The following is an 8,467-nucleotide window of genomic DNA, read 5'->3' on the forward strand; positions in this document are numbered from 1 at the left end:
CTTTTTGAATGTGGCAGCGCCATCAGTTAGCAAGGGTAAGAGTGAGGGCTCCTTTGCACTCTGTCCTGCAGGAGTCTGGATACGTGCACACACCCACACATGCACATGCTCTCTCTGTCTCTGTTTCAGAGCAAGCATCCCCTGCTCTGCTTCTCTCCTGAGCTTTTCCAGCTTCCTTTCCTTTCCTGCATCATTAAGCCCATGTAGGTCTGCAGGCACTACTTTGTTGAGGGAAGAACCAAAACCAGTACCACGGAAAAGCTACCGGGCATTTGCTGTGACACAGGGATCTCCAAATGCAGACAGTAAAGTGCTAGGAGAGATGGTCTGCTGCCTATGTAGCAGAACTGCATTTTAAAAAACGGACTTTTGTCGTTTATCTTTGCTATATGTGTTCCTTGGAGGGGAGACACGAGGATCACCCAAGTGGTTTTCCCAGGGTAAGGTTCACCCCTTGCAGTCCGGGTGTGCTGACACCTGCAGTTTCCCCAAATGTGGGAAACTCGACTGCATAATTTGTGGAAGTGGAGGACTGCACTCGCGCTCTCCCCTGGAAGAAGAAAAAAAATCTTTCTCTCTCTCTTTTTTTTGTAAATGTTCGGGCTGACCTTGAGTTTTCAGGATAAAAGCCGAGGAAAAGAAGAACTGTTCAGTCTTGAATATAATTTACATTTAAACGTACCTAACATGCATAGTTATAAAAAATCATTACAATTTTTTAGAATGTGTAACATTACAATAACATGTCATGTTATTGTTTCACAGTAACAGTTAACTAACTTGGGGGGCAGGGGTTGGAATTAGCACAAGTATCTAACCTACTGAAGATTAAAACTCTCTTTGCTGTTCTAATAAGTTAATATTATTTGCCTGAGTTTATTTTTAACTAAGCAAATACCCAACCCTACTTCTACTCATATAATTCCCTCATCACCTGAACCTTGTCCACTAGTAGGTCTAGCAACTTGAATAGTCATCTATGGTTATTTCTCTTTGGTCTCCACTGGAGCCATTGTGTACTGTGTTTTGTTTTTCTTCCCTCCCCACATCTTTGACAGGTTTTTCATTTGTCAGAGAATCCCAAATTAAAGATGTGTGCTATGAGCTTGAAGAACAAAATCTTGAGTTTTATGATGGCCCTGTGCAAATTTGTTCCTCTGTCTCGGACAAGACACTAAGAAGGCTTTGCCTGTTAAATGTATAACCTTTTCCTTTACAGTATTACATGCCATCATGCCTAAGGAGAGGAGAGGGAAGACTCGTTATGATCATCATTCTGGAGCTTTAGGTGATCTTATAGGTACTCCAGGACCGAGCTTTTGAGCACCTTTAGCATAAGAACTGAGACTAAGACCTTGAACTTGACTTAGTATTCATTAGAAATATTATAAAGAGTGAAGGATACCTTTGAAAAGTTTACAACCCTTGATGCTGCTGAGAAAGGTGTGCTGCAGCACTCTATAGCAGTTGTCGTTGTTTAAGGTAGGTTTTACTTATTTTAATGGCATCATGCTCAGGTATGTTGCATTGCTCTGGGCCAGCCAGTTTACTAGGAGAAAACAGTCTCCTCTCTCCTAGCCACTGGGAGCTGGTAAGGTGTCACCCTGGGTGTGTACACATGCTCATCAATTCACAGTAGTTACTGTTAGTACTTGGTTAATGAAGTACTAACTAAACGTGCAGTAACTCCCTAGCTAAAAGGCCATCCCACACCAGGACAGCATCCAAGCCTGCCTTACATATCTACAGGAACAAGATTACAACTCAGAATACAGATCCAAAGATATTACTAACCTTGTACACTTCATCCGCACACACAGCAATTTCACTTCTAATAATCAACACTATCCGATGATGGGAACAGCTATGGGCACCAAAATGGCCCCACAGTATGCCAACCTTTTTATGAGCCACGTGGAAGAAGACTTCCTCAAGAACTGTACCATCAAACCCTTGTTATACTTAAGATATATGATGTCTTCATCATTTGGACTGAAAACCTACAATCTCTGATTCAGTTCCATCAGAAATTCAACAATCACCATCCCTCCATCCAACTTTCTCTAGAATACTCCAGCACCAACATCTCTTTTTTAGACATGCTGATCAGTATCCATAATGGTAAAATACAGACCACGTTATACAAGAAACTCACAGACCAACATACAAAGCTGCACAGAACCAGCAATCACCCGAAACACACCAAAAAAGCTGTGATATACAGCCAAGCCCTCAGATACCACTGAATTTGCACTGAAGAGAACACCCAGGATTGCCACCTCACCAGTCTTAAAAAGGCTTTCACCTAACAAGGACACTCCTCCAGAGAGATAGATTGCACATTTGAAAAAGCCAGCCGTATACCACATGAAGAACTGCTGCAGTACAGAAGAAAACCCCCCACAAGTCGCACACTGCTGGTTATAATATATCACCCCTCCCTCAAACCTATACGGAAAATTCTCAAACAATTGCAATCCATACTAGAAAGAGACCCTACTCTTAAAAAGATCTTCCCAGAGCCACCCGTCCTAGCCTTCAAACAAGCACTGAACCTCGCAAACCTCATCACCAGAAGCAAACTTCCTCAAGCCCAGAACACACCAAAAGGATCCAGACCATGCCATGACAAGAAATGCAAAACCTGCCAGGACATCTCCACCACCCCCACAATTACTACACCCCACAACAGAGCCATCAGCATTCCTGGATCTTACAGTTGCACCTCCAGAAATGTAATATATCTCATCCAGTGCACCAAATGCCCTGATGGAAAATGCATAGGAGAGACCAAACAACAACTGCGCACCAGAATGAATGCACACCGGAAATCTATCAAAGACAGGAATACCCAGTTACCTGTGGGGGCACATTTCTCACAAGAAAACCACTCTCTCTCCAGTCTCTCAGGCCTGATCCTCAAAGGAAACTTACAAAACACTTCCCAGAGATGAGCTATGAACTCCACTTCATCAACCTCCTGGATACTAAAAATTATGGACTAAATATAGACATTGGATTTATGATACATTATAACCTGCCTGACATCTGACTCCCTAGGTATCTCTCCACTGTTCATCCCCCTTCTCTCTCTTCCCCCACACCTGTCTCTCACCCTTTGACTTCTCAATCTACATTTTCACTGACTACCTGTCTTGTATGCATACCAGACCAGCCTCTGGCTTCTTTACATTCCATCCAGGAAGAGCACACACCAACTGCTGAAACTTCCTTAGCATGACAAAGGGTTTTTGAACCCGAAAGCTTGCTTAATAATTGTTTTCCAACTATTTAAGTTGGTCTAATAAAAGATATCAGATTCACGCAAAGAGCCTTGTCTGCCTGTGCCTGCATGGCTACAACCTACACCCCTGTGGCTAAAAGGGAGGCAGACACCTAATGGGCCATCACCAAGGAGGACTATACTACAGTTGCTCGGGGATGCAGGGAGCAGTCAGGAAGGCCAAGGCGCAGATGGAACTAGGACTAGCTTCCCAGATCAAGGACAAAAAGAAGTCCTTTTTTAAATACATAGGGGACAAAAAGAAGGTACCGGGTAACGTGGGGCCCCTGTAACACATGCTAGGAAATCTGGTTGTCACACCAGATGACAAAGCTAACCTATTTAATTACTTCTTTGCCTCCATTTTCCTGAGCAGGGATGGGATGGAGCACCTAGGGCAAGGGTCAGTGATGATCTAGTTAGGGAATTTCTGGAGGGACTGGATGTATTTAAATCAGCTGGTCTGGATGATTTCCACCCCCGAGTCCTGAGGGAATTAGCTGAGGTCATTTGCGGGGCCCCGGCACGGCTTTACAAGCACTTGTGGTGCTCTGGTGTGGTGCTTGCTCCTACCTTGGGGGTCTTTAAGACAAGGCTAGACAAACACCTTGCTGGTACTCAGTACTCTTTCCTGCCATGGCAGGGGGTCAGACTTGATGATCTGCTCAGGTCCCTTCTGATCCTACTAACTATGAAACTATGAAACTACATTTAGTGAACAGTAGTGCCAACTCACTTTTTTGTGATGTTTACTGCACAGTAGCCTAATACTACTCTGCAGTAGTATAGGGCACAGTTTTTTTCCTGGCATGCTACTGTGGAGTGTTATTAGGCTACTGCGCATTAAGCATCTTGTGTAGGTGCGCCCTCAGGGATGCAGTTCTATGATACTTTAGTATGGAAGAGTAGTCCAGGAACACTTGTAAATTAGGGTCTGATTTGTCCCATTGTCAGTGCGTGTGTCTACACAAGATGCTTTACTTCACAGTAGAGAGAATTCCTGTGCAGTAAGCATCCACGTCTACGTGTGCAGATGCTTACTGTGCAGTAATTGGCTCTAATCACAAATAAATTTGCTACCTGCAAATGCAAGTAGCAAATTTACTCTAGAGTAATTATTGCACAGTAGCATACATGTAGATGCCTGACCGGGAGCAAATGTGCTCCTGGTCACCTGGGGAACAGGGGGCAGAAGATTGCTCCCTGCCCTTGGGAGCTTCTTGAGGCTGATATGGGCTCTGCCACTGGAGCTTGGGCAGGGACAATGTCCTCCTTCCCTGACAGCAGGGAGCTCCCAGCCCCCACTCCACAATCAGGGAGTCCAGGGTGGTAGATCCTTATCTCTCAGCCCAAGTCCTGCAATCATGGGGCCAGGCCTGGGAGATACTTATTTCCCAGCCTGAATCCCATGGTCACAGCATCAGCACTGGGAGATTCTTCTCTCCCAGCACCAGCTCTGTGACCTCTCCCAGCACCAGCCCCACAGCCACAGAGCTGGCACTGGGAAAGAAGAATTGCCCAGCTTGGATCACTTGACCATGAGGCTTGGACTGGGAGATAAGGATCTCCCAGCCCTGGCTCGCCAACTGCAGGGCTTGGGCTGGGAGGTAAGGATATCCCAGCCCAGGTCCTAAGATTATGGAGTGGGGGCTAGGAGCTCCCTGATGCTGGGGCAGAAGAACATTGTCTCTGCCCAAGCTCTGGTGGTGGAGCCCACCCCAGCAGCAGGCAGCTCCTGGGGCAGGGAGCAATGTCCCAGCCCTCACCAAGAGACAGCTGTCTCCTGGCTTCTGGGCTAGCACCCAGGGAAGCCTAGAGCTCCCCCTGGCTACTGCAGAGGATGGGCCACAGGGAACAGGAGCAGTCTGCTGCTAGAAGCAGCTAATCTGCTACCACGTTCCTGCATGTGTAGACATATTCCCAGGAGAGTTTACTCTCAAGCAGTTTACTGAAGAGTAAACTCCTCCCAGATTATTTGCATGTGTAGATGTGCCCGGTGTATTCCTGTTACCAGTGAAGACTTGTGGAACAAAGATTGTCAGAAGCTAGGACACAAGCCTCTGAATTGGTTTCAAATCCTGAGCCATCAGACCCATTCTGTGATCATAGGCTAGTCGCTTAATGCCTCAGTACCTTAATCCACCTTCTGTAGAATGGACATATTTATTTCCTGGAATCTTTAGCTCTTTAAATGGATGCATACATATCAGCAGCCCGTAATGTAAGCACCAGCGGGGTATTGGAAGGATAAAGTCATTTAACGGTTATGACTGTCTCTATTGGCACTCCTTGAGGAAGCATGGTTTTGGGGTATCCCCAAAATTGACATTTACATTTCAGGACTCAGGCCATTGACATGAGCTAGAGGTGTAAAGTACTATTCAACAAGATTAAAGATAGCCATAAGGGAGCCTATATTGCCTGTCATTGATGGATCTTTTTTCAGTTGCCATTACATTTTCAAAGTTTGTGGAATTAAGGGATCTGTTGCCCCTGACATTTCCACTTCAGTGTCTTTGTTTCTGATTTACACTGGTGTGTGTTACAGCATGCTCAGCCCACTGGAGCTTAACTTCTAGAAGGGGCATGACCAATGAAATTTCAAAGCTATTAAGGGATTTAGCAAGAGAAGAAAGGGAGTGAGCAAGAAAACTGCCTTCAAATATCAAAGAACATTAGGGCTGAGAATACTGAGGGCATTTCTATACGGCATGGGGGGAGTGCCATGGTGAATGTGGTGCCACCACTGCATACATCTGGGCATGCATTAATAAATACACCCAAGACAGACCTATAAATGAGCAATGCATGCAAGTCAAACAGGGGTATGTTACATTTTTTTTTTTAGCCTGCAGCATGCACAGTCATGCTGCACTTCACTGCAGTGCCTCCAAGTCTGAAATTTGCATGCTACGGACCTGCAATGCTGAGCTCCATTCTCATCACTCACTTTAATATGATACACTCTGTGTACAGATAATTTTTCATGGCTTCCAGCACGCTCCAAGTCCTGTGATTCGAGCAAGGTTTCTTCTTCTGTCAGTATAATCGCAGGATTATACATACTCAAAATGCATGTCATGTCAAATTCTTCGGCCACTAAAATGTTATGCCTGGGGCATTACAAGCTTCATTTGTTTCAAATATAGCGATTCAGATTGTTGCACTGCAGTTAACAGAATTTCACTGCCTCGTACTGGAATTCCCTGTTACTGTAGCAGGTGACGGTGATAAAAACATACATTGCAGATTATGCTGATTTATTGGAAGTTACTGTGTGAGGAAGGAAGGCAGCATGCTTAAAAGAACACCTGTTAAGCAAATCGAGAGAGCTAAAGGGATATATTTTCTGGGCACCCAACCAAAAAAAGACTAATATTTATATAGATATATAGTATAATGCCATTATTCCACACACGCTTTTAGAAACCTAGATACATTTCAGAAGGTGGTATTCTTCACTTGGGGGATGTGGAAAGGGCAAAACTATAAATAAGAGAAAGATTGCTAAGCCAACATTAACTTTGGCATTCCTAGCCTGTATGGGTTGATCGCATTAATCTTTTTAAATAACTTTCATGTTTGTCACTCATGTTATTAATTTAGTTCACAGGAATGTATTAGGGTAAATACTCTCTGCTAAAGTAATGGGAAATAAAATGTATTATGCCTACGGGCAAGACAAATCTGAATGACTTGAAAGGAGCAGGGTAGTTCAGCCTGTGTGTATAGAAATATTATATGGCACAACTGGTAGAATTACATTTGTACTATTGATTTTCATTATTTCATGTTAATTTGTATTCTGGTAGCTCCTACATACCTCTGCCTGGAGTGAGGCACCATTGTGCTCATCTCCATAAATACAGTGAGCTAAGTTGTGAAAGGTGTCATGTCAGGCAGGTTCAGTTTACTATTTAAAGTAGAAGTCGGCGGCATTTTCTGAGTGCCTTTTTGTGTTTGCAACACGGATAACTTTTTTCTCCTGGAAGAAATGGCACATAGACAACTCTCCCTGGCAGAAAGCTCCGTTCTGCCCCATCTCCCGAAGTGGCTGCCTTGTCACTGTCTCTGTTCAGGGCCTTATACAAGTTTGATAGCTTCAGAAAGTCTCCTTCCCCTTCCTGTCCCAGTCCACAACTTCCTTATCTGATGAATGCCTAGTCTGAGCTATTCACTGGCCTAAAAAATGTTGAGCCAGCGTATCTATCTGACTCTAACTACATTGAGAGACCAAGGAACCTCAGAACTGCAACTGCCTGATGATGGATTGTTCTTTAACTCATAGATTTAACCTCGTCTGGCAGTGCAATTATTTCCTGGAATCTTTTGCTCTTATACATATAGATCTTAATTCTGGACACTTTATATATCAGCAACATCCAGGGGACAATTCAGAGAGGTGGGGGCAATGGCACAGTTGCTCCCTCCTCGCTTTGATTTCTGGTCTCCCCAAAGTTTAAAACAAACTGTCTAACAGTGCCAAGAATCAGCTGATTGTTAACATTGCCCCTAGGCAGCCAAGGTTTTGTTGCTACTTTCACCCCATGTGGCAATGCACCTTTGGGTGCTTGCCATTTTGAGGGTCTTAGCAGGCTGTAAGGCAGCCTGCAGGTGACTGCAGAGCCAATCATGTAGTCACATGAAAACCAAGAGGCCACCTGGTTGGAGCAGGGCTGAGCAACTGCAGTATAAGAGCAGACCCCGAGACACAGAGCTAGCAGTTGCTATAGGGTTGCTCCTGGAGCAATTCTGCTCCCAGAAACAGTTTGGAGATCAAGTTAGGAACTATGGGGAAGGAGGAGGTTCCTAGGGACCCAGTGGGGTCCCAAGCCCCAAGAAAATGGCTATGGGCCTAGGAACAGCAAGGCTAGCCTAGGAAGAGCCTTAGATTTGTGGGCAAGCCCCTGATTAGAACTGGCAGTGTCTGAGGCCAGGGGCTTAGATGAGCCCAGCTGAGTGAAGGGCTACCTCATGTAAGATCTCTGGTGCACCAGGCCAGTCCAGGAAAGCAGGGCTTTATGTTAGAGCCCAGTAGGGGACCCCCACTGAGCAGGCAGGTCAGCTGCTGCTACACTGATGCCAGGGAATCCCAACTGGTCAAAACAAGGGGGCTAAGGTTAAAAGGATGAAGAGTAAGTAAGCCCACTGCAAAGAGCAGGTGAGGGCTGTGGGGGCTATCTG

The 8,467-nt window shown here is 45.0% G+C and overlaps 1 non-coding gene across 1 annotated transcript; it reads left to right on the plus strand.

Annotated features, from left to right (window-relative positions):
* The first annotated feature begins 389 nt into the window (after positions 1-389).
* On the plus strand, positions 390-553 carry LOC149875378 (U1 spliceosomal RNA). The gene has a single exon (XR_016440140.1). It is a non-coding gene; the product is annotated as a U1 spliceosomal RNA (small nuclear RNA).
* Positions 554-8,467: the final 7,914 nt, after the last annotated feature.

This window comes from Crocodylus siamensis, chromosome 1 (assembly GCF_052110815.1).
Source record: "Crocodylus siamensis isolate JL-2025a chromosome 1, ASM5211081v1, whole genome shotgun sequence".
NCBI classification, from domain to species: domain Eukaryota; kingdom Metazoa; phylum Chordata; order Crocodylia; family Crocodylidae; genus Crocodylus; species Crocodylus siamensis.